The 20703-nt window shown below is 57.0% G+C and overlaps 5 non-coding genes across 5 annotated transcripts; all 5 read right to left on the bottom strand.

Moving 5' to 3' along the window:
* Positions 1–771: 771 nt before the first annotated feature.
* TRNAA-UGC (transfer RNA alanine (anticodon UGC)) lies at positions 772–844 on the bottom strand. Its single transcript has one exon. It is a non-coding gene; the product is annotated as a tRNA-Ala (tRNA).
* A 2291-nt stretch (positions 845–3135) lies between these two features.
* TRNAA-UGC (transfer RNA alanine (anticodon UGC)) lies at positions 3136–3208 on the bottom strand. The gene has a single exon. It is a non-coding gene; the product is annotated as a tRNA-Ala (tRNA).
* A 2284-nt stretch (positions 3209–5492) lies between these two features.
* TRNAA-UGC (transfer RNA alanine (anticodon UGC)) lies at positions 5493–5565 on the bottom strand. The gene has a single exon. It is a non-coding gene; the product is annotated as a tRNA-Ala (tRNA).
* A 2274-nt stretch (positions 5566–7839) lies between these two features.
* On the bottom strand, positions 7840–7912 carry TRNAA-UGC (transfer RNA alanine (anticodon UGC)). The gene has a single exon. It is a non-coding gene; the product is annotated as a tRNA-Ala (tRNA).
* A 2263-nt stretch (positions 7913–10175) lies between these two features.
* On the bottom strand, positions 10176–10248 carry TRNAA-UGC (transfer RNA alanine (anticodon UGC)). The gene has a single exon. It is a non-coding gene; the product is annotated as a tRNA-Ala (tRNA).
* Between the last annotated feature and the right edge of the window lie 10455 nt (positions 10249–20703).

The following is a 20703-nucleotide window of genomic DNA, read 5'->3' as shown; positions in this document are numbered from 1 at the left end:
CATTTGCTTTCTCTTCTGCCCGGTGCCTCCCCGATTCAAACCAGCCCTCCCTGGGGCAAAGGGAAGACGGGGGCACGGGGCGCTACCGCCCGCCCGCCAAACGCGCACGCCCAGGCTTTGGCCCCGGCCGTGGCGGCACTGCGGAAACCCCACTCAGCCGCAATCACGTGGCTAAGCTATTCTCCAAAGGGCCCCACGAGGGGAAAGGGTCCACCTGATGCTGGAAGAAGCTCTTCTTTCCGCAAACCTTTCAAATGGCTCCAACCGAAGGAGAAAGCTCACAAACACACACGCTCAGAGCCACACCAGAGACGCACAGAGAGAGCCCTGACGCTCCCCACGGAACGGGGAAAGTTTCCCAATTGGCCCCCCTGCCAGAAAGGGACGCCTCCCAAAATGAAACCGCAGGTCGGGCCGTAAAGCCGAAAGGGGGAAGGGAAAGCCGCCAAAACTGAGACGATGTGCTGAGAAAAGGAGCCGCTCCTGCGCCTCCTTTTCACGCTTCTCCCAACAGCTCGTGAACTCTCACGGGCTTTTCGCATCTCAGTGCCCACCAGGAGAACCCCTTACGGAGCTTCCCGAGGGCTGTCGCGTTCAGCTGGTCAGGGGACCCGGGGCGGGGCGCTCACGAGGCCAGGAATGTGGCAGCAAAAACACTGGTCGTCTGGCGGCGGGGGGAAAAAGGACTTTGGGGCCCTTTCCTCAGGGCTCGAGGCACTCGGCTCACCGAGAGCCCCCGCTCGCGCACAGCTGGAGCTCACACCACCCTGCTGGAGAATGCAGGCATCGATCCTGCTGCCTCTCGCATGCAAAGCGAGCGCTCTACCGCTTGAGCTAATTCCCCGGCACAGGAGGGGCAGTCAGGCCCCGGTCAGACAAAGGAAGGACTCCGGGGACTTAAGGGGAACAGAGCCTCCTTTGGCGGGATACCCAGACTTGGGGAAGGGGTCCCGGCTCCCAGCCGCGCTCCTCGTCACAAACAGCGACGCTCCCTCCCTGCGCTGCGTCTCGGGGTCAGCGTTAGCTCTGGGACAAGCGCCACGCTTAAGAAGAGACCGCCACTTAGCTCTAACCCGAGCAGAGGCAGTGGCAAAGCCAGCCGGGGAGCTTTAGCAGGCCGGACGCAGGTTCCCTGGGCCCTGAGCCAGACCAGAGGCTCTCTCTCTCTCTCTCTCTCTCTCTCTCTCCCCCTCTCTCTCCCTCTCTCTCTGGGAGGCACGCACACAAAGTGTGCCATCTTCCGTTGGAGCCCAGTGCCGCTGCCTACCCCCAGTCTTCCGGCCATCCAAAGGGGGAGGGGGAGCCGCTCTCCAGCACGCAGGCTCCGGCTCTTCTGGAGGCAGAGGGAGGCCACTGGAAGCGCTCAGCCCCTTGGCTGACCACGCCTTCGAAAGGCAAGGGAAGGGTCTTCCGCTAGCGCTGACTGAGAGAATGCAGGCATCCAGCCCGCCGCCTCGCGCGTGCGACGCGAGCGCTCTACCACTTCAGCTGATTCCCCACTGGCAAGCGGGGCGCCCCGCGCGCCCCGGGTCGTCCCGGAGGCCACACGCTCGCTGCGACAGCCAGCGCTTCCGTTCTCGAAGGGCCACGTGAGGCTGTGACCCCTGGGGGCCTTCCAGCTCGGCTGGTTGGAACGTGGCTTTTATGACACCGAGGTTGTGGCTCCAAGGCCCATGCGGGCCCGTCGGCGGGCTGGGCAAGCTGGCTTCTGCTCTTGGGTCAGACTGCTAGGGGCGGGGAGGCCAAAGTGGGAAACAGCAAGAATTGCACGGATCGGCTTGCAGAGAGAGGGCGAGAGTCTCGCGGGCAGGAGGACCCAGCCAGCCTTGGCGCTGGGCAGAGGAAAGGAAGCTGGCGGGAGGAGGCCGCGCTCACCTCCCTTCCTCCCCTCTCCAGGCCCCCGGCTGGACCTGCAGGCTCACGGGTGCCTCGGCCCGGGGGCGCGCAGGGCCTGGCCGGCTGCCTCGCACGCGCCTAGGAGAAGAGGCTTCAGCTGGCGGCCCGGCAAGCGAACCGCAGCGCTGCCCCTTCAGCCCCATTCTCCCCAATGGGTTGACCTGGTGGCCCGAATTCCTGACGCCCGCCGTCCCCGCCCAAATGGCTGCTCCAGCCGCTCCTGCTCTCCAGCCCAAGACTCAGAGGCAGGCTTAATAGTCCGCACCCCAACCCGGGGGAGAGGCTTAAGAGTCCGCCTCTGCAGGCCGAGGCTGGGTCTTCCCTGGACCCCCGTCCTCCCACCGCCCAGGCACGGCCGCCCACGGACCGCCCCCACAGCTCACACACCAAGGGGCGGCACCGGCACCGGCACCGGCACCGGCACCGGCACCGGCCCTCTTCCAAGGGGCGCCACCGCTCGGAGGCAGCCTCATTTGCTTTCTCTTCTGCCCGGTGCCTCCCCGATTCAAACCAGCCCTCCCTGGGGCAAAGGGAAGACGGGGGCACGGGGCTCTACCGCCCGCCCGCCAAACGCGCACGCCCAGGCTTTGGCCCCGGCCGTGGCGGCACTGCGGAAACCCCACTCAGCCGCAATCACGTGGCTAAGCTATTCTCCAAAGGGCCCCACGAGGGGAAAGGGTCCACCTGATGCTGGAAGAAGCTCTTCTTTCCGCAAACCTTTCAAAGGGCTCCAACCGAAGGAGAAAGCTCACAAACACACACGCTCAGAGCGACACCAGAGACGCACAGAGAGAGCCCTGACGCTCCCCACGGAACGGGGAAAGTTTCCCAATTGGCCCCCCTGCCAGAAAGGGACGCCTCCCAAAATGAAACCGCAGGTCGGGCCGTAAAGCCGAAAGGGGGAAGGGAAAGCCGCCAAAACTGAGACGATGTGCTGAGAAAAGGAGCCGCTCCTGCGCCTCCTTTTCACGCTTCTCCCAACAGCTCGTGAACTCTCACGGGCTTTTCGCATCTCAGTGCCCACCAGGAGAACCCCTTACGGAGCTTCCCGAGAGCTGTCGCGTTCAGCTGGTCAGGGGAGCCGGGGCGGGGCGCTCACGAGGCCAGGAATGTGGCAGAAAAACACTGGTGGTCTGGCGGCGGGGGGAAAAAGGACTTTGGGGCCCTTTCCTCAGGGCTCGAGGCACTCGTGTCACAGAGAGCCCCCGCTCGACACAGCGGGAGCTCACACCACCCTGCTGGAGAATGCAGGCATCGATCCTGCTGCCTCTCGCATGCAAAGCGAGCGCTCTACCGCTTGAGCTAATTCCCCGGCACAGCAGTGGCAATCAGGCCCCGGTCAGACAAAGGAAGGACTCCGGGGACTTAAGGGGAACAGAGCCTCCTTTGGCGGGATACCCAGACTTGGGGAAGGGGTCCCGGCTCCCAGCCGCGCTCCTCGTCACAAACAGCGACGCTCCCTCCCTGCGCTGCGTCTCGGGGTCAGCGTTAGCTCTGGGACAAGCGCCACACTTAAGAAGAGACCGCCACTTAGCTCTAACCCGAGCAGAGGCAGTGGCAAAGCCAGCCGGGGAGCTTTAGCAGGCCGGACGCAGGTTCCCTGGGCCCTGAGCCAGACCAGAGGCTCTCTCTCTCTCTCTCTCTCTCTCTCTCTCTCTCTCTCTCTCTCTGGGAGGCACGCACACAAAGTGTGCCATCTTCCGTTGGAGCCCAGTGCCGCTGCCTACCCCCAGTCTTCCGGCCATCCAAAGGGGGAGGGGGAGCCGCTCTCCAGCACGCAGGCTCCGGCTCTTCTGGAGGCAGAGGGAGGCCACTGGAAGCGCTCAGCCCCTTGGCTGACCACGCCTTCGAAAGGCAAGGGAAGGGTCTTCCGCTAGCGCTGACTGAGAGAATGCAGGCATCCAGCCCGCCGCCTCGCGCGTGCGACGCGAGCGCTCTACCACTTCAGCTGATTCCCCACTGGCAAGCGGGGCGCCCCGCGCGCCCCCGGGTCGTCCCGGAGGCCACACGCTCGCTGCGACAGCCAGCGCTTCCGTTCTCGAAGGGCCACGTGAGGCTGTGACCCCTGGGGGCCTTCCAGCTCGGCTGATTGGAACGTGGCTTTTATGACACCGAGGTTGCGGCTCCAAGGCCCATGCGGGCCCGTCGGCGGGCTGGGCAAGCTGGCTTCTGCTCTTGGGTCAGACTGCTAGGGGCGGGGAGGCCAAAGTGGGAAACAGCAAGAATTGCACGGATCGGCTTGCAGAGAGAGGGCGAGAGTCTCGCGGGCAGGAGGACCCAGCCAGCCTTGGCGCTGGGCAGAGGAAAGGAAGCTGGCGGGAGGAGGCCGCGCTCACCTCCCTTCCTCCCCTCTCCAGGCCCCCGGCTGGACCTGCAGGCTCACGGGTGCCTCGGCCCGGGGGCGCGCAGGGCCTGGCCGGCTGCCTCGCACGCGCCTAGGAGAAGAGGCTTCAGCTGGCGGCCCGGCAAGCGAACCGCAGCGCTGCCCCTTCAGCCCCATTCTCCCCAATGGGTTGACCTGGTGGCCCGAATTCCTGACGCCCGCCGTCCCCGCCCAAATGGCTGCTCCAGCCGCTCCTGCTCTCCAGCCCAAGACTCAGAGGCAGGCTTAATAGTCCGCACCCCAACCCGGGGGAGAGGCTTAAGAGTCCGCCTCTGCAGGCCGAGGCTGGGTCTTCCCTGGACCCCCGTCCTCCCACCGCCCAGGCACGGCCGCCCACGGACCGCCCCCACAGCTCACACACCAAGGGGCGGCACCGGCACCGGCACCGGCACCGGCACCGGCACCGGCCCTCTTCCAAGGGGCGCCACCGCTCGGAGGCAGCCTCATTTGCTTTCTCTTCTGCCCGGTGCCTCCCCGATTCAAACCAGCCCTCCCTGGGGCAAAGGGAAGACGGGGGCACGGGGCTCTACCGCCCGCCCGCCAAACGCGCACGCCCAGGCTTTGGCCCCGGCCGTGGCGGCACTGCGGAAACCCCACTCAGCCGCAATCACGTGGCTAAGCTATTCTCCAAAGGGCCCCACGAGGGGAAAGGGTCCACCTGATGCTGGAAGAAGCTCTTCTTTCCGCAAACCTTTCAAAGGGCTCCAACCGAAGGAGAAAGCTCACAAACACACACGCTCAGAGCGACACCAGAGACGCACAGAGAGAGCCCTGACGCTCCCCACGGAACGGGGAAAGTTTCCCAATTGGCCCCCCTGCCAGAAAGGGACGCCTCCCAAAATGAAACCGCAGGTCGGGCCGTAAAGCCGAAAGGGGGAAGGGAAAGCCGCCAAAACTGAGACGATGTGCTGAGAAAAGGAGCCGCTCCTGCGCCTCCTTTTCACGCTTCTCCCAACAGCTCGTGAACTCTCACGGGCTTTTCGCATCTCAGTGCCCACCAGGAGAACCCCTTACGGAGCTTCCCGAGGGCTGTCGCGTTCAGCTGGTCAGGGGAGCCGGGGCGGGGCGCTCACGAGGCCAGGAATGTGGCAGAAAAACACTGGTCGTCTGGCGGCGGGGGGAAAAAGGACTTTGGGGCCCTTTCCTCAGGGCTCGAGGCACTCGGGTCACCAAGAGCCCCCGCTCGACACAGCTGGAGCTCACACCACCCTGCTGGAGAATGCAGGCATCGATCCTGCTGCCTCTCGCATGCAAAGCGAGCGCTCTACCGCTTGAGCTAATTCCCCGGCACAGGAGGGGCAGTCAGGCCCCGGTCAGACAAAGGAAGGACTCCGGGGACTTAAGGGGAACAGAGCCTCCTTTGGCGGGATACCCAGACTTGGGGAAGGGGTCCCGGCTCCCAGCCGCGCTCCTCGTCACAAACAGCGACGCTCCCTCCCTGCGCTGCGTCTCGGGGTCAGCGTTAGCTCTGGGACAAGCGCCACGCTTAAGAAGAGACCGCCACTTAGCTCTAACCCGAGCAGAGGCAGTGGCAAAGCCAGCCGGGGAGCTTTAGCAGGCCGGACGCAGGTTCCCTGGGCCCTGAGCCAGACCAGAGGCTCTCTCTCTCTCTCTCTCTCTCTCTCTCTCCCCCTCTCTCTCCCTCTCTCTCTGGGAGGCACGCACACAAAGTGTGCCATCTTCCGTTGGAGCCCAGTGCCGCTGCCTACCCCCAGTCTTCCGGCCATCCAAAGGGGGAGGGGGAGCCGCTCTCCAGCACGCAGGCTCCGGCTCTTCTGGAGGCAGAGGGAGGCCACTGGAAGCGCTCAGCCCCTTGGCTGACCACGCCTTCGAAAGGCAAGGGAAGGGTCTTCCGCTAGCGCTGACTGAGAGAATGCAGGCATCCAGCCCGCCGCCTCGCGCGTGCGACGCGAGCGCTCTACCACTTCAGCTGATTCCCCACTGGCAAGCGGGGCGCCCCGCGCGCCCCGGGTCGTCCCGGAGGCCACACGCTCGCTGCGACAGCCAGCGCTTCCGTTCTCGAAGGGCCACGTGAGGCTGTGACCCCTGGGGGCCTTCCAGCTCGGCTGATTGGAACGTGGCTTTTATGACACCGAGGTTGCGGCTCCAAGGCCCATGCGGGCCCGTCGGCGGGCTGGGCAAGCTGGCTTCTGCTCTTGGGTCAGACTGCTAGGGGCGGGGAGGCCAAAGTGGGAAACAGCAAGAATTGCACGGATCGGCTTGCAGAGAGAGGGCGAGAGTCTCGCGGGCAGGAGGACCCAGCCAGCCTTGGCGCTGGGCAGAGGAAAGGAAGCTGGCGGGAGGAGGCCGCGCTCACCTCCCTTCCTCCCCTCTCCAGGCCCCCGGCTGGACCTGCAGGCTCACGGGTGCCTCGGCCCGGGGGCGCGCAGGGCCTGGCCGGCTGCCTCGCACGCGCCTAGGAGAAGAGGCTTCAGCTGGCGGCCCGGCAAGCGAACCGCAGCGCTGCCCCTTCAGCCCCATTCTCCCCAATGGGTTGACCTGGTGGCCCGAATTCCTGACGCCCGCCGTCCCCGCCCAAATGGCTGCTCCAGCCGCTCCTGCTCTCCAGCCCAAGACTCAGAGGCAGGCTTAATAGTCCGCACCCCAACCCGGGGGAGAGGCTTAAGAGTCCGCCTCTGCAGGCCGAGGCTGGGTCTTCCCTGGACCCCCGTCCTCCCACCGCCCAGGCACGGCCGCCCACGGACCGCCCCCACAGCTCACACACCAAGGGGCGGCACCGGCACCGGCACCGGCACCGGCACCGGCCCTCTTCCAAGGGGCGCCACCGCTCGGAGGCAGCCTCATTTGCTTTCTCTTCTGCCCGGTGCCTCCCCGATTCAAACCAGCCCTCCCTGGGGCAAAGGGAAGACGGGGGCACGGGGCTCTACCGCCCGCCCGCCAAACGCGCACGCCCAGGTTTTGGCCCCGGCCGTGGCGGCACGGAAACCCCACTCAGCCGCAATCACGTGGCTAAGCTATTCTCCAAAGGGCCCCACGAGGGGAAAGGGTCCACCTGATGCTGGAAGAAGCTCTTCTTTCCGCAAACCTTTCAAATGGCTCCAACCGAAGGAGAAAGCTCACAAACACACACGCTCAGAGCGACACCAGAGACGCACAGAGAGAGCCCTGACGCTCCCCACGGAACGGGGAAAGTTTCCCAATTGGCCCCCCTGCCAGAAAGGGACGCCTCCCAAAATGAAACCGCAGGTCGGGCCGTAAAGCCGAAAGGGGGAAGGGAAAGCCGCCAAAACTGAGACGATGTGCTGAGAAAAGGAGCCGCTCCTGCGCCTCCTTTTCACGCTTCTCCCAACAGCTCGTGAACTCTCACGGGCTTTTCGCATCTCAGTGCCCACCAGGAGAACCCCTTACGGAGCTTCCCGAGAGCTGTCGCGTTCAGCTGGTCAGGGGACCGGGGCGGGGCGCTCACGAGGCCAGGAATGTGGCAGCAAAACACTGGTCGTCTGGCGGCGGGGGGGAAAAAGGACTTTGGGGCCCTTTCCTCAGGGCTCGAGGCACTCGGGTCACCGAGAGCCCCCGCGGCTGAGCTCACACCACCCTGCTGGAGAATGCAGGCATCGATCCTGCTGCCTCTCGCATGCAAAGCGAGCGCTCTACCGCTTGAGCTAATTCCCCGGCACAGGAGGGGTAGTCAGGCCCCGGTCAGACAAAGGAAGGACTCCGGGGACTTAAGGGGAACAGAGCCTCCTTTGGCGGGATACCCAGACTTGGGGAAGGGGTCCCGGCTCCCAGCCGCGCTCCTCGTCACAAACAGCGACGCTCCCTCCCTGCGCTGCGTCTCGGGGTCAGCGTTAGCTCTGGGACAAGCGCCACGCTTAAGAAGAGACCGCCACTTAGCTCTAACCCGAGCAGAGGCAGTGGCAAAGCCAGCCGGGGAGCTTTAGCAGGCCGGACGCAGGTTCCCTGGGCCCTGAGCCAGACCAGAGGCTCTCTCTCTCTCTCCCTCTCTCTCTCTGGGAGGCACGCACACAAAGTGTGCCATCTTCCGTTGGAGCCCAGTGCCGCTGCCTACCCCCAGTCTTCCGGCCATCCAAAGGGGGAGGGGGAGCCGCTCTCCAGCACGCAGGCTCCGGCTCTTCTGGAGGCAGAGGGAGGCCACTGGAAGCGCTCAGCCCCTTGGCTGACCACGCCTTCGAAAGGCAAGGGAAGGGTCTTCCGCTAGCGCTGACTGAGAGAATGCAGGCATCCAGCCCGCCGCCTCGCGCGTGCGACGCGAGCGCTCTACCACTTCAGCTGATTCCCCACTGGCAAGCGGGGCGCCCCGCGCGCACCCGGGTCGTCCCGGAGGCCACACGCTCGCTGCGACAGCCAGCTCTTCCGTTCTCGAAGGGCCACGTGAGGCTGTGACCCCTGGGGGCCTTCCAGCTCGGCTGATTGGAACGTGGCTTTTATGACACCGAGGTTTTGGCTCCGAGGCCCATGCGGGCCCGTCGGCGGGCTGGGCAAGCTGGCTTCTGCTCTTGGGTCAGACTGCTAGGGGCGGGGAGGCCAAAGTGGGAAACAGCAAGAATTGCACGGATCGGCTTGCAGAGAGAGGGCGAGAGTCTCGCGGGCAGGAGGACCCAGCCAGCCTTGGCGCTGGGCAGAGGAAAGGAAGCTGGCGGGAGGAGGCCGCGCTCACCTCCCTTCCTCCCCTCTCCAGGCCCCCGGCTGGACCTGCAGGCTCACGGGTGCCTCGGCCCGGGGGCGCGCAGGGTCTGGCCGGCTGCCTCGCACGCGCCTAGGAGAAGAGGCTTCAGCTGGCGGCCCGGCAAGCGAACCGCAGCGCTGCCCCTTCAGCCCCATTCTCCCCAATGGGTTGACCTGGTGGCCCGAATTCCTGCCGCCCGCCGTCCCCGCCCAAATGGCTGCTCCAGCCGCTCCTGCTCTCCAGCCCAAGACTCAGAGGCAGGCTTAATAGTCCGCACCCCAACCCGGGGGAGAGGCTTAAGAGTCCGCCTCTGCAGGCCGAGGCTGGGTCTTCCCTGGACCCCCGTCCTCCCACCGCCCAGGCACGGACGCCCACGGACCGCCCCCACAGCTCACACACCGAGGGGCGGCACCGGCACCGGCACCGGCACCGGCACCGGCACCGGCCCTCTTCCAAGGGGCGCCACCGCTCGGAGGCAGCCTCATTTGCTTTCTCTTCTGCCCGGTGCCTCCCCGATTCAAACCAGCCCTCCCTGGGGCAAAGGGAAGACGGGGGCACGGGGCTCTACCGCCCGCCCGCCAAACGCGCACGCCCAGGCTTTGGCCCCGGCCGTGGCGGCACTGCGGAAACCCCACTCAGCCGCAATCACGTGGCTAAGCTATTCTCCAAAGGGCCCCACGAGGGGAAAGGGTCCACCTGATGCTGGAAGAAGCTCTTCTTTCCGCAAACCTTTCAAATGGCTCCAACCGAAGGAGAAAGCTCACAAACACACACGCTCAGAGCCACACCAGAGACGCACAGAGAGAGCCCTGACGCTCCCCACGGAACGGGGAAAGTTTCCCAATTGGCCCCCCTGCCAGAAAGGGACGCCTCCCAAAATGAAACCGCAGGTCGGGCCGTAAAGCCGAAAGGGGGAAGGGAAAGCCGCCAAAACTGAGACGATGTGCTGAGAAAAGGAGCCGCTCCTGCGCCTCCTTTTCACGCTTCTCCCAACAGCTCGTGAACTCTCACGGGCTTTTCGCATCTCAGTGCCCACCAGGAGAACCCCTTACGGAGCTTCCCGAGGGCTGTCGCGTTCAGCTGGTCAGGGGACCCGGGGCGGGGCGCTCACGAGGCCAGGAATGTGGCAGAAAAACACTGGTCGTCTGGCGGCGGGGGGAAAGGAAGGACTTTGGGGCCCTTTCCTCAGGGCTCGAGGCACTCGGGTCACCGAGAGCCCCCGCTCGGCTGGAGCTCACACCGCCCTGCTGGAGAATGCAGGCATCGATCCTGCTGCCTCTCGCATGCAAAGCGAGCGCTCTACCGCTTGAGCTAATTCCCCGGCACGGGAGGGCATTCAGGCCCCGCTCAGACAAAGGAAGGACTCCGGGGACTTAAGGGGAACAGAGCCTCCTTTGGGGGATACCCAGACTTGGGGAAGGGGTCCCGGCTCCCAGCCGCGCTCCTCGTCACAAACAGCGACGCTCCCTCCCTGCGCTGCGTCTCGGGGTCAGCGTTAGCTCTGGGACAAGCGCCACACTTAAGAAGAGACCGCCACTTAGCTCTAACCCGAGCAGAGGCAGTGGCAAAGCCAGCCGGGGAGCTTTAGCAGGCCGGACGCAGGTTCCCTGGGCCCTGAGCCAGACCAGAGGCTCTCTCTCTCTCTCTCTCTCTCTCTCTCTCTCTCCCCCTCTCTCTCTCTGGGAGGCACGCACACAAAGTGTGCCATCTTCCGTTGGAGCCCAGTGCCGCTGCCTACCCCCAGTCTTCCGGCCATCCAAAGGGGGAGGGGGAGCCGCTCTCCAGCACGCAGGCTCCGGCTCTTCTGGAGGCAGAGGGAGGCCACTGGAAGCGCTCAGCCCCTTGGCTGACCACGCCTTCGAAAGGCAAGGGAAGGGTCTTCCGCTAGCGCTGACTGAGAGAATGCAGGCATCCAGCCCGCCGCCTCGCGCGTGCGACGCGAGCGCTCTACCACTTCAGCTGATTCCCCACTGGCAAGCGGGGCGCCCCGCGCGCCCCGGGTCGTCCCGGAGGCCACACGCTCGCTGCGACAGCCAGCTCTTCCGTTCTCGAAGGGCCACGTGAGGCTGTGACCCCTGGGGGCCTTCCAGCTCGGCTGGTTGCAACGTGGCTTTTATGACACCGAGGTTTTGGCTCCAAGGCCCATGTGGGCTGACAGTCTTATCACATCTAAATCCGCACTATGAGAACCCATTAAAAAGCTCCTTGGGAGTTGCACGGGGATGTTTCTGCTTAGGCTGTTATGCAAGGAGTGCATTTTGGGCGCAGTTGAAGCTTCTGTGATTTGGCTGAAAGATTATCTCTGAGCTCCCAGAGCTGCTCCTCATAGTACGGATTTTGGGGTACAACACCCACAGTCTTCCGGTCACCAGGGTAACCCTTTGATCTCAATGGGGCATCTTATAGTAATCAAATGGAGAACTGCTGGGTATGCAGCATTTTCAGAAACATAGCAGAGGCTCACCTTTCGTCTTGTGTTTGAACCATCATTTTGCTTAATGTGCTCACGCTTCAGCACCACAGAGTGCCTGGTTTTAACTAGCATGCTGTCTAGCACTCTGCAACTCTTCATGCCAACATATGGTTGAGACAGTGGTAACTGGGAGCCATGGAGCTGTGATGTTTTTACAACAGGGCTGGTGACTGGGACGGTAGGAGCGAGCTGCTTCTACACCATGAAGATGAGCATTCGAGACTGTCCTCTTCTAGTGTTTTCCCTCCGTTTTATGCTGTGGGCCTCCAAGGAGGGTGGCGGCTGCCAGACAAGCCAGTGCCTGGGCCCTGAAGGAGGAGGTGGCTGAGTCTGTGGCCTCCCTCAGAGAGTTCAAATGTGTCTGCCTGGATGGGGGAAGGCCTGTATGAGGTCTATGACTCATCTCCCTTCCTGCGAATGTAGTGCTTCCTGCCACCCCCACCCACGGTTCTCTTCACCAGAGCGGTTGGTGGTTGCTGGTGGAGAACGTGAGGGAATATTTGGGAATGCTGGGCAACTAGGCATGCCTGCAAAGAATGGAGCCCAGATTCTTGTCTCATACTCTCATTGATCTGCATGGCTCTGCGCTTTGCCAGTCTGGTGAGAGGGTTTGCGGCCTCAGCTCTGATTTACTTTCTTTTAAATTGACAGGAACTGCATGTGCTCGGTTCTTCTGATTTATAAGATTTCCATTGCCCATTACACAGTATAGAATCATAGAATCATAGAATATTAGAGTTGGAAGGGACCTCAGGAGGTCATCTAGTCCAACCCCCTGCTCAAAGCAGGACTAACCTCAGCTATATCATCCCAACCAGGGCTTTGTCAAACCTCAGCTTAAAAACCTCTAAAGATGGAGATTCCACCAAGGTAACCCATTCCAGTGCTTCACCACCCTCCTAGTGAAAAACTTTTTCCTAATGTCCAACCTGGAGCTCCCCAACTGCAACTTGAGACCGTTGCTCCTTGTTCTGTCATCTGCCATCACCGAGAACAGCCTAGCCCCATCCTCCCTGGAACCCCCTTTCAGGTAGTTAAAGGCTGCTATCAAATCCCCCCTCATTCTTCTCTTTTGCACACTAAACAAGCCCAGTTTCCTTAGCCTCTCCTCATAAGTCCTGTGCTCCAGCCCCCTCATCATTTTTGTTGCCCTCCGCTGGACTTTCTCCAACTTGTCCACATCCTTTTTATAGTGGGGGGCCCAAAACTGTACACAATATTCTAAATGTGGCCTCACCAATGCCAAATAGAGGGGAATAATCACTTCCCGTGTCCTGCTGGCAATGCCCCTCCTAATGCAGCCCAATATGCTATTAGCCTTCTTGACAACCAGGACACACCGCTGACTCATATCCAGCTTTTTATCCACTGTTACGCCCAGGTCCTTTACTGCAGAGCTGCTGCCTAGCTCATCGATCCCCAGTCTATAGCTGTGCATGGGATTCTTCCTTCCTAAGTGGAGGACTCTTCACTTGTCCTTGTTGAACCTCATTAGATTTCTTTTGGCCCAATCCTCCAGTTTGTTTAGGTCCTTCTGTATCCTATCCCTACCTTCCAGGGTATCTACCACTCTCCCCAGCTTAGTGTCATCCGCAAACTTGCTGAGGGTGCAATCTACCCCATCCTCCAGATCATTAATGAAGATGTTGAACAAAACCGGCCCCAGGACTGACCCCTGGGACACTCCACTTGTGACCGGTTGCCAGCTAGACATGGAGCCATTGATCACTACTCATTGAGCCCTATGCACTAGCCAGTTCTTTATCCATTTTATAGTCCATTCATCCAACCCATACTTCTTTAACTTGCTGATAAGAATACTGTGAGAGACTGTATCAAAAGCTTTACTAAAGTCACATCCACCGCCTTCCCTACATGCACAGAGCCAGTCACCTCATCACAGAAAGCAATCAGGTTGGTCAGGCATGACTTTCCCTTGGTGAATTCATGTTGATTATTCATGATCACCTTCCTCTGTTCCAAGTGCCTTAAAATGGATTCCTTAAGGACCTGCTCCATGATTTTTCCAGGGATTGCGGTGAGGCTGACCGATCTGTAGTTCCCTGGATCCTCTTTCCTCCCTTTTTTGAAGATGGGCACTAGATTTGCTTTTTTCCAGTCCTCAGGGACCTCCCCCTGTTGCCACGAGCTTTCAAAGATAATAGCCAATGGCTCTGAAATCACCTCAGCCAACTCCCTCAGCACCCTCGGGTGCATTGCATCCGGCCCCATAGACTTGTGTATGTCCAATCCTTCTAAAGAGTCTTGAACCCGTTCCTTCAGCACTGTGGGATGTTCGCCTCCTTACCATTCTGTGCCATCCAGTACAGTAGTCTGGGAGCTGATCTTGTCTGTGAAGACAGAGGCAAAAAAGACATTGAGTACCTCAGCTTTCTCCACATCCTCCGTCACTAGGTTCCCTCTCTCATTCTCTAAGGGCCCACACTTTCCCTAATCTTCCTCTTGTTGGCAACATACCTGTAGAAACCCTTCTTGTTCCCCTTCCCGTCCCTTGCTAGCTTCATCTCCAATTGTGCTTTGGCCTTCCTGATTTCATTCCTGCATGTTCGTACAGTGTTTTTATAATCCTCTCTAGTCATCTGACCAAGCTTCCACTTCTTGTAAGCTTCTTTTTTGTGTTTAAGTTCACCAAAGACTTCTTCACCTGGCTACCAAAAACAAAAGGCTTATATAGGGGTGGCTTAGGTTCATTTACATGTTGATCGTATAGTGGAATTGTATTAACAGTTTATACTTAACAGGAAAGACAATTATATGTACAATAGGGTATTCCAGATGTTTTCACAAGAAAGATCAAAGAGCCATTTGATTATACAATATGGTTTTCAGGTACCCTGCCCATCACCCGAAGATGGGTGGGTACACAATACATGTTAAAATGCTAATTTGTATGGAGTAACTTCCTGTGGGGCCAGGAAGATGGGGGCACGTACCAATACTTATCAGAACAGGAGATGTCTGTTCACAGACTTTAAAGAGCCTAAGCTTCCAACAGAGAATTAGCATTTAGAGTGTGGTTCAGAGACATCCTGTGGGATTTTAGCATCTTTATCTGTTTCAGTTGGGGCATCCTGTTAATGGTTCAACCTGGGGCTTCTGTTTCAATTTCAGGCTACAACTTCAGGCCAGGCTTCTATGATCCATTTCAGGTCAGGCATGCTATTAATCAATTCTATGTTTAATTCTTTGACTCCACAGAGGGCATCTATGTATTAAGTGGACGTGTAGCATATATGGGGTGTTTTTACCCTGCTTCATCGGCAATAAACCTGGCCTGTTGCCTTCGGTTCTGAAATGGCTCTCTGCTCTTATTGAGTAATCCAGTTGTGATTTGCTGTTATCTGCAGCGCTGGGACAGCACACACACTGGGAGAACACACACGCAGCTAACAACTGACAACACCAGGGTTTTGGAACATAGACCATGGAAGAGCTTTCTTTCAGCAGTCCGGGTAGCAGCTGTCAACATTGCTGTTATCCCATTGCACCATAATAGTGGATTTCAACCGCTGGTTGGCAGCCCTCGGGGGGCTCCGCAGACTACGTCTGAGATTTCCAAAGGGGTCTGTCCTTCCATTTGAAACTTTTTAGGGGCCTGCAAATGAAGAAAGTGCAGTGGTTTTCAACCTAGCGATAACCAACACAGGCATGTGGCGGGAGGAAGGCTGACGAATCACAGAGCAGTCGCATGGCCTCAGGGAAAATTGGTGCCCTTCCATATGGTCAAATTCAGCAACATTCAAATGGCTGGTAAGGTGAAGGCTTGCCCCAGCTTAACTCTGCCCTCAGTGTGCACTCCCCCGTCCCACCCATGCCTGTAGTACACGCATTGCCTTTCTGCCTTGTCATAGCCTCAGGGCTGAGCCTGCTCTCCTGCACCTCTATGTTGTGAAACACTCTGACAACTGTCATGCTTCTTGGGGTGCCCCCAGCCGGGAGTCACCTTGTTACCTCCTACCTTCAGCATGAGAGAGTCTTGGCTGTGCTCCCTGACACAACCGGCCCATCAGCCGCTCAGACGCTCTCCTCTGGCTTCCACCAGCCCTGCAGGCTGACAATTGATGCAGCCAGCCCCTGCCTCTCTTCAAAGTGCCCCATTGTGGTGTCCACCCTGCTGGCGGGATTCCCGAAGGCCTGTGAACCCCACTGTCACCTGGGTGCACTGCTTCACTGTGACACAGCACTTACATTTAGTTACGGTTTAAGGAAGAACCGAGATTCACACACACAAGCATGAAGTGACGGACACAAATGGCTACAAACAAAACAAAATCATACAACGCAAAGTAGGGCCTACACTTACCAGTGGTCACCTTTCCTAGCTAAAAAAGGAGATTCTCACCCCAAAGGTCAGACTGGGGCAGCGCTTGCAGGCCCCAAGGAGGTAGGGCCCCGTCTTTCATACAGAACCTCTTCCAGGACTGGGGGCAGAGTGGCTGTCTTTCTCCTGTGATATATGGAGTCAGTCTTTTGTTTTTATTCCCAGATGGGGACATCCCCTCGCTGTCATGCTGTTCTTTTCAGTCCCATGGGGTTTGGTTTGTATAGTTCCTTTGATGGCTTTCCATTGGCTGGTCTGGGTTGGTGCAAAGGTAAACAATTGAGCAATACCTTGTGTAATAGGCTAGCTAAGGAGTGGTGACACCTCCCTCCTGCTTAAATGGGCCATCACCGAGACATGGGATTCCCTGTTGACTAACCCTTATTCCAAGACCATAAGGGCAACATTTTTAGTATAGTGACATTATTCCCTACATATTACCAAGATGTACATCTCGCAGTGATTATGAGGAGTGATATGTTACATGCTTTCAGTAGACGCCTTGGATGCTACCCTTGGATAAACACCATGAAAGTGAGGTATTGGGTGTAGTGAGTTTGTCAGGTCTGAGACAGGAGTTGACTGTGAACAACGAGCTCTTTGTGAGCTAGCCCCAGCCCTTGTGTGGGGACAAGGAACCCATCCCTCCCTGAGGCTGGAGGAGGGGATAAGAGAGGGAAAGGGCTGCAGAGGAGGGAGACAGACACAGTCAGCTGTGGCCACTGGCAACTCCACATGGCTCCCTGTACACCCAGCCCCCCCACCCCTCCAAGATCCCAGCCATAGACTCCCCCAAGTAACCCCTTTCCACAGCTCCCACCCAACTCTTTTCCACAGCCCACACCCAACCCTCTATTATAGACCCCCCCAAACTCTCCCACAGCCAACACCCCACCATAGACTCCCATATAACCCCTTCCCCTCCGCCTTCCTCCCCCACTCACAAAATCATAGAAGATGAGGGTTGGAAGGGACCTCAGAATGTCATCTAGTCCCACCGCCTGCTAAAAGCATGACCAACCACAACTAAATCATCCCAGACAGGGCTTTGTCAAGCCAAGCCTTAAAAACATCTAAGGATGGATGACACCTCCCTAGGTAACCCATTCCAGTGCTTCACCACCCTCCTAGTGAAAAACTTCTTTCTAATGTCCAACCTAGACCTCCCTCACTGCAACTTGAGAACATCGCTCCTAGTTCTGTCATCTACTACCACTAAGAACAGCCCAGTTCCATCCTCCCTGGAATCCCCCTTCAGGTAGTTAAAGGCTGCTATCAAATCCCCCTCATTCTTCTCTTCTGCAGAATAAACAAGCCTAATTCCCTCAGCCTCTCCTCATAAGTCATGTGTTCCGGCCCCCTAATCATTTTTGTTGTCCTTTGCTGTACTGTCCAAGTTGTCCACATCCTTTCTGTTGTGGGGAGCTCAAAACTGGACCCAGTACTCCATATGAGCCTTATCAGTGCTGAATAGAGGGGAATAATCACTTCCCTCGAATTCCTGGCAATGCTCCTACTAATACAGCCCAATATGCCGTTTGCCTTCTTCGCAGTAAGGGCACACTATTGTCTCATATCCAGCTTCATGTCCACTGTAACCCCCAGGTTCTTTTCTGCAGAACTGCTGCCTAGCCAGTCCATTCCCAGTCTGTAGCAGTGCATGGGATTCTTCCGCCCTACGTGCAGAACTCTGCATTTGTCCTTGTTGAACCTCATCAGATTTCTTTTGGCCCAGTCTTCTAATTTGTCTAGATCATTCTGTTCCCTATCCTTTCCCTCCAGCGTGTCTACCACTCCCCCCAGCTTTGTGTCATCTGACAACTTGCTGAGAGTGCAATCTACCCCATACTCCAGATCATTAATGAAGGTGTTGAACAATACTGGCCCCAGTATCAACCTCTGGGGCATTCCATTCATTATGGCTGCCAACCAGACATCGAGTCATTGATCACTAGCCATTGAGCCCGATGATCTAGCCAGCTTTAATTTGCTTTAGCAGCTTTAACAGTTTTAACTTGCTGATAAGAATATTGTGGGAGACCATATCAAAATCTTTGGTAAGGTCAAGGTATATCACATCCACTGCTTTCCCCACATTGTCAGGGGGAGGTGCTTGGAAAAAACATACTTTGCAGTAGCATAGACTGGGAGTTTTCAGATGTCTCTAAGTGAGTTAGGAATCCCAGGTCCACTGAAATCTACTGGGAGTTAGATGCCTAATTCCTTTAGGCCCCTTTGAAAAGAAACTAAGATCTTTCCAGCTTAAAAACTGGACTGTTAGGATCATGTGTTCGAGACTGACAGACGATGGGAATCTACAATGCACAAACAGCATACAGAAGTCAGCTTTGATAGACAGTGAGCTGTACAAACTCAAGATTGACATTGCCGCACTTCAGGAAATAAGACTTGCAGATGCTGATTCTCTCTAAGAGGCCAATTATGCCTTCTTTTGGCATTGTAAAAGCAGTGAAGAAAATCATCTACATGGTGTCGGTTTTGCTGTGAGAAGTAAGTGGGCAAAGCTCCTGAAAACTCCCATTGGGAAATCAGAGTGCATAACCTCACTTAAATTTCAGAAGATCACCAGCTTTGTGAACATCATTAGCCCGTATGCACCAATATCAAATCTAGCCCTGAGGAGAAGGATATTTTTTATGACTCTTTGTATCAAATTGTCAAAAGAATACCATCCACTGAGCAACTTTTCCTCCTCGGCGTAGACAACAACTCACATACAGATTGCCTAGGACATTTTGGCATTGGCAAGATGAATGAGAATAGCCAATGACTTCTTGAATTCTGCACCGAAAATCAAATGTGTATTACCAATTCAAATTTTCCAGGAAAAGATTGCCACAGAGTGTCGTGGCGACCTCCACAATCAGGCCACTGACACCAATTAGATCATGTGATCGTCAGGAGGAAAGACCTACCCTCAGTGCAGAACATTTGTATGTTTCACAGTGCTGATTGGAACACAGACCACACTTTGATCATTAGCAAAGTGAAGATTACAGCTAAGACCTATATAGAGCAAAACTTCAGAGCAAGCCCAAAATCAATGCTACTAACAACAAAAAACAGAGGAAATGCCAAGAGTTTGTGAAGGCTTTTGAACTCAGCATACATGGGAAGTCACTACTAGAGAAGGCAGAGGAATTTTGGGAATGTTTAAGAACAACAATCCATGAAACAGCTTTAGCTACATTTGGGGGAAGGAGATCATCCAAAAAGGACTGATTTGAAAAAAATGAAATGGAACAATTACCTTTTATTAACACTAAGAACACAGCCTATCTGGAACACGATAAGAAGCCAACAGAGAGCACAAAAGTGAGACTTGGACATGCAAATGCCAAGGTACAGACAGCAAGTAGGTGTTGTGCAAATCATTACCGGACCAAACTCTGTGAAGAGATACAGACAGCTTCTGGTAGAGGAAATCTCAAAGTCAGGTATGACGGCCTGAAGAAAGCTCTAGGTTCCACTGTCAATAGGGTTGCCCCTCTTAAATCACAAAGTGGTGACATTATTGCTGATAAAAGTAAGCAGCTGTCTCGCTGGGTTGAACAATATTCAGAGCTATGTGCACAAGAGAGGAACATCCCCAGTGAATCACTGGATCAAATACCAGCTCTAAATGTCATGCCAGACCTAGCTGTGGAGCCCACTGTAGAAGAGCTAAGCAGGGCCGTTGATTTGCTATCAAGTGGCCAGGCTCCTGGAGAAGATGGCATCCCACAACTCACATTTGGGCTCCCTGACTTGAGTTACTGGTTTCTGGAGTGAACTAAGGACCTCAGATTTTTGCCCAGTTAATATAACAGCTGTTCACCTTGTCCCAAAATGTAGGCCATTGGGAGTTTCACCTCAGAAGAAGACCTCAGAAGAGACTGAAGAATAACCTCAGTTTTGATATTTTGGAGGTACAGAGAAGATCACATTGTTGCTTTATCAAACTGGAACTTCCATCTGTGGCAGGGCCCATACCCAGAACTTAAGCCAGAGGGGAAAATGTGAGTAGAGGAAGAGTTTTGAATGCACAAATGAGACACCCCTACCTTCCATTGGCTTCCAGTGGGAGTTAGGGTTCAGATTCCCAAAGGGATTTAGGCATCTAATTGACCCTTTAGGTGCCTAAATCACAGAAACAGACCCTTCGGGGATTCACAAAACCACTCATCAGCTGCCCCCAAACCTGTAGCTGCCTCAATTTGCTCGGCGGCCATATTTTATCAGCAAAGGTTCCCCAGGTGTCTATGTTTCTGCCTGTGGGATGGGAACAGCAGCCTCACTCTAGGTGTCAGGAAGCTTGATCCTCGGAGCGATGCTTGGATGGGGAAAGACAGGCTTTCCTGGGTGATCAGAGCTCACCTACCAGAGCAGGCCTGTAGAGGCGAGTTCACAGAAAATGGCCGAAGAGAAGGAGCTCACTCATCACTTTTAGTCCAGCAGCTAGGGTGCTCCCCTGGAATGTGGGAGACCCCCATTCAAGTCCCCCACTCCACCTAGGGGGACAAGAGAAGTGAATTAGGAGCTACAACCTCTTAGGTTAGAGCCCCAGTCCCCGAGCTATGTGATAGTCTAACGTGGGGAATCCCTCAGTCTCTCCTGCTGCAGCTGTTCTGCTGTGGATAATAAGTAAGGAAGCCACTAGAACAGCAGGAGGGGATCTTGGTTTTCCCATGTACCTGCTCTAACCACCAGGCTAGACAGTCACTCTCATACTGGCTCTGTCTCACCCAAGGATTCTTTCATTACATATCAACTCGACAGCTTCAGCAGGAGAGGACAGACTCCCTGTACCAGAACATCCCCTCCCCAGAGTTTATCTGAGGACTGGCAGATATGAATTCAAATCTCTGCCGCCCTTTGGATGCAAAGGGGTTGGGGAACTGCAACCTTTGGTCTCCCACATCCCAGGGGAGCACCCTGACACCCCGGCTGAAATTAAAACA

This window comes from Emydura macquarii, unplaced genomic scaffold, assembly GCF_026122565.2.
Source record: "Emydura macquarii macquarii isolate MOO-44397 ecotype Brisbane River unplaced genomic scaffold, CSIRO-AGI_Emac_v2 contig_3467, whole genome shotgun sequence".
In the NCBI taxonomy this organism is placed as follows: Eukaryota; Metazoa; Chordata; order Testudines; family Chelidae; genus Emydura; species Emydura macquarii.
The sequence above is the reverse complement of the archived record's forward strand: the minus strand, read 5'-3'. Positions and strand labels throughout refer to the sequence as shown.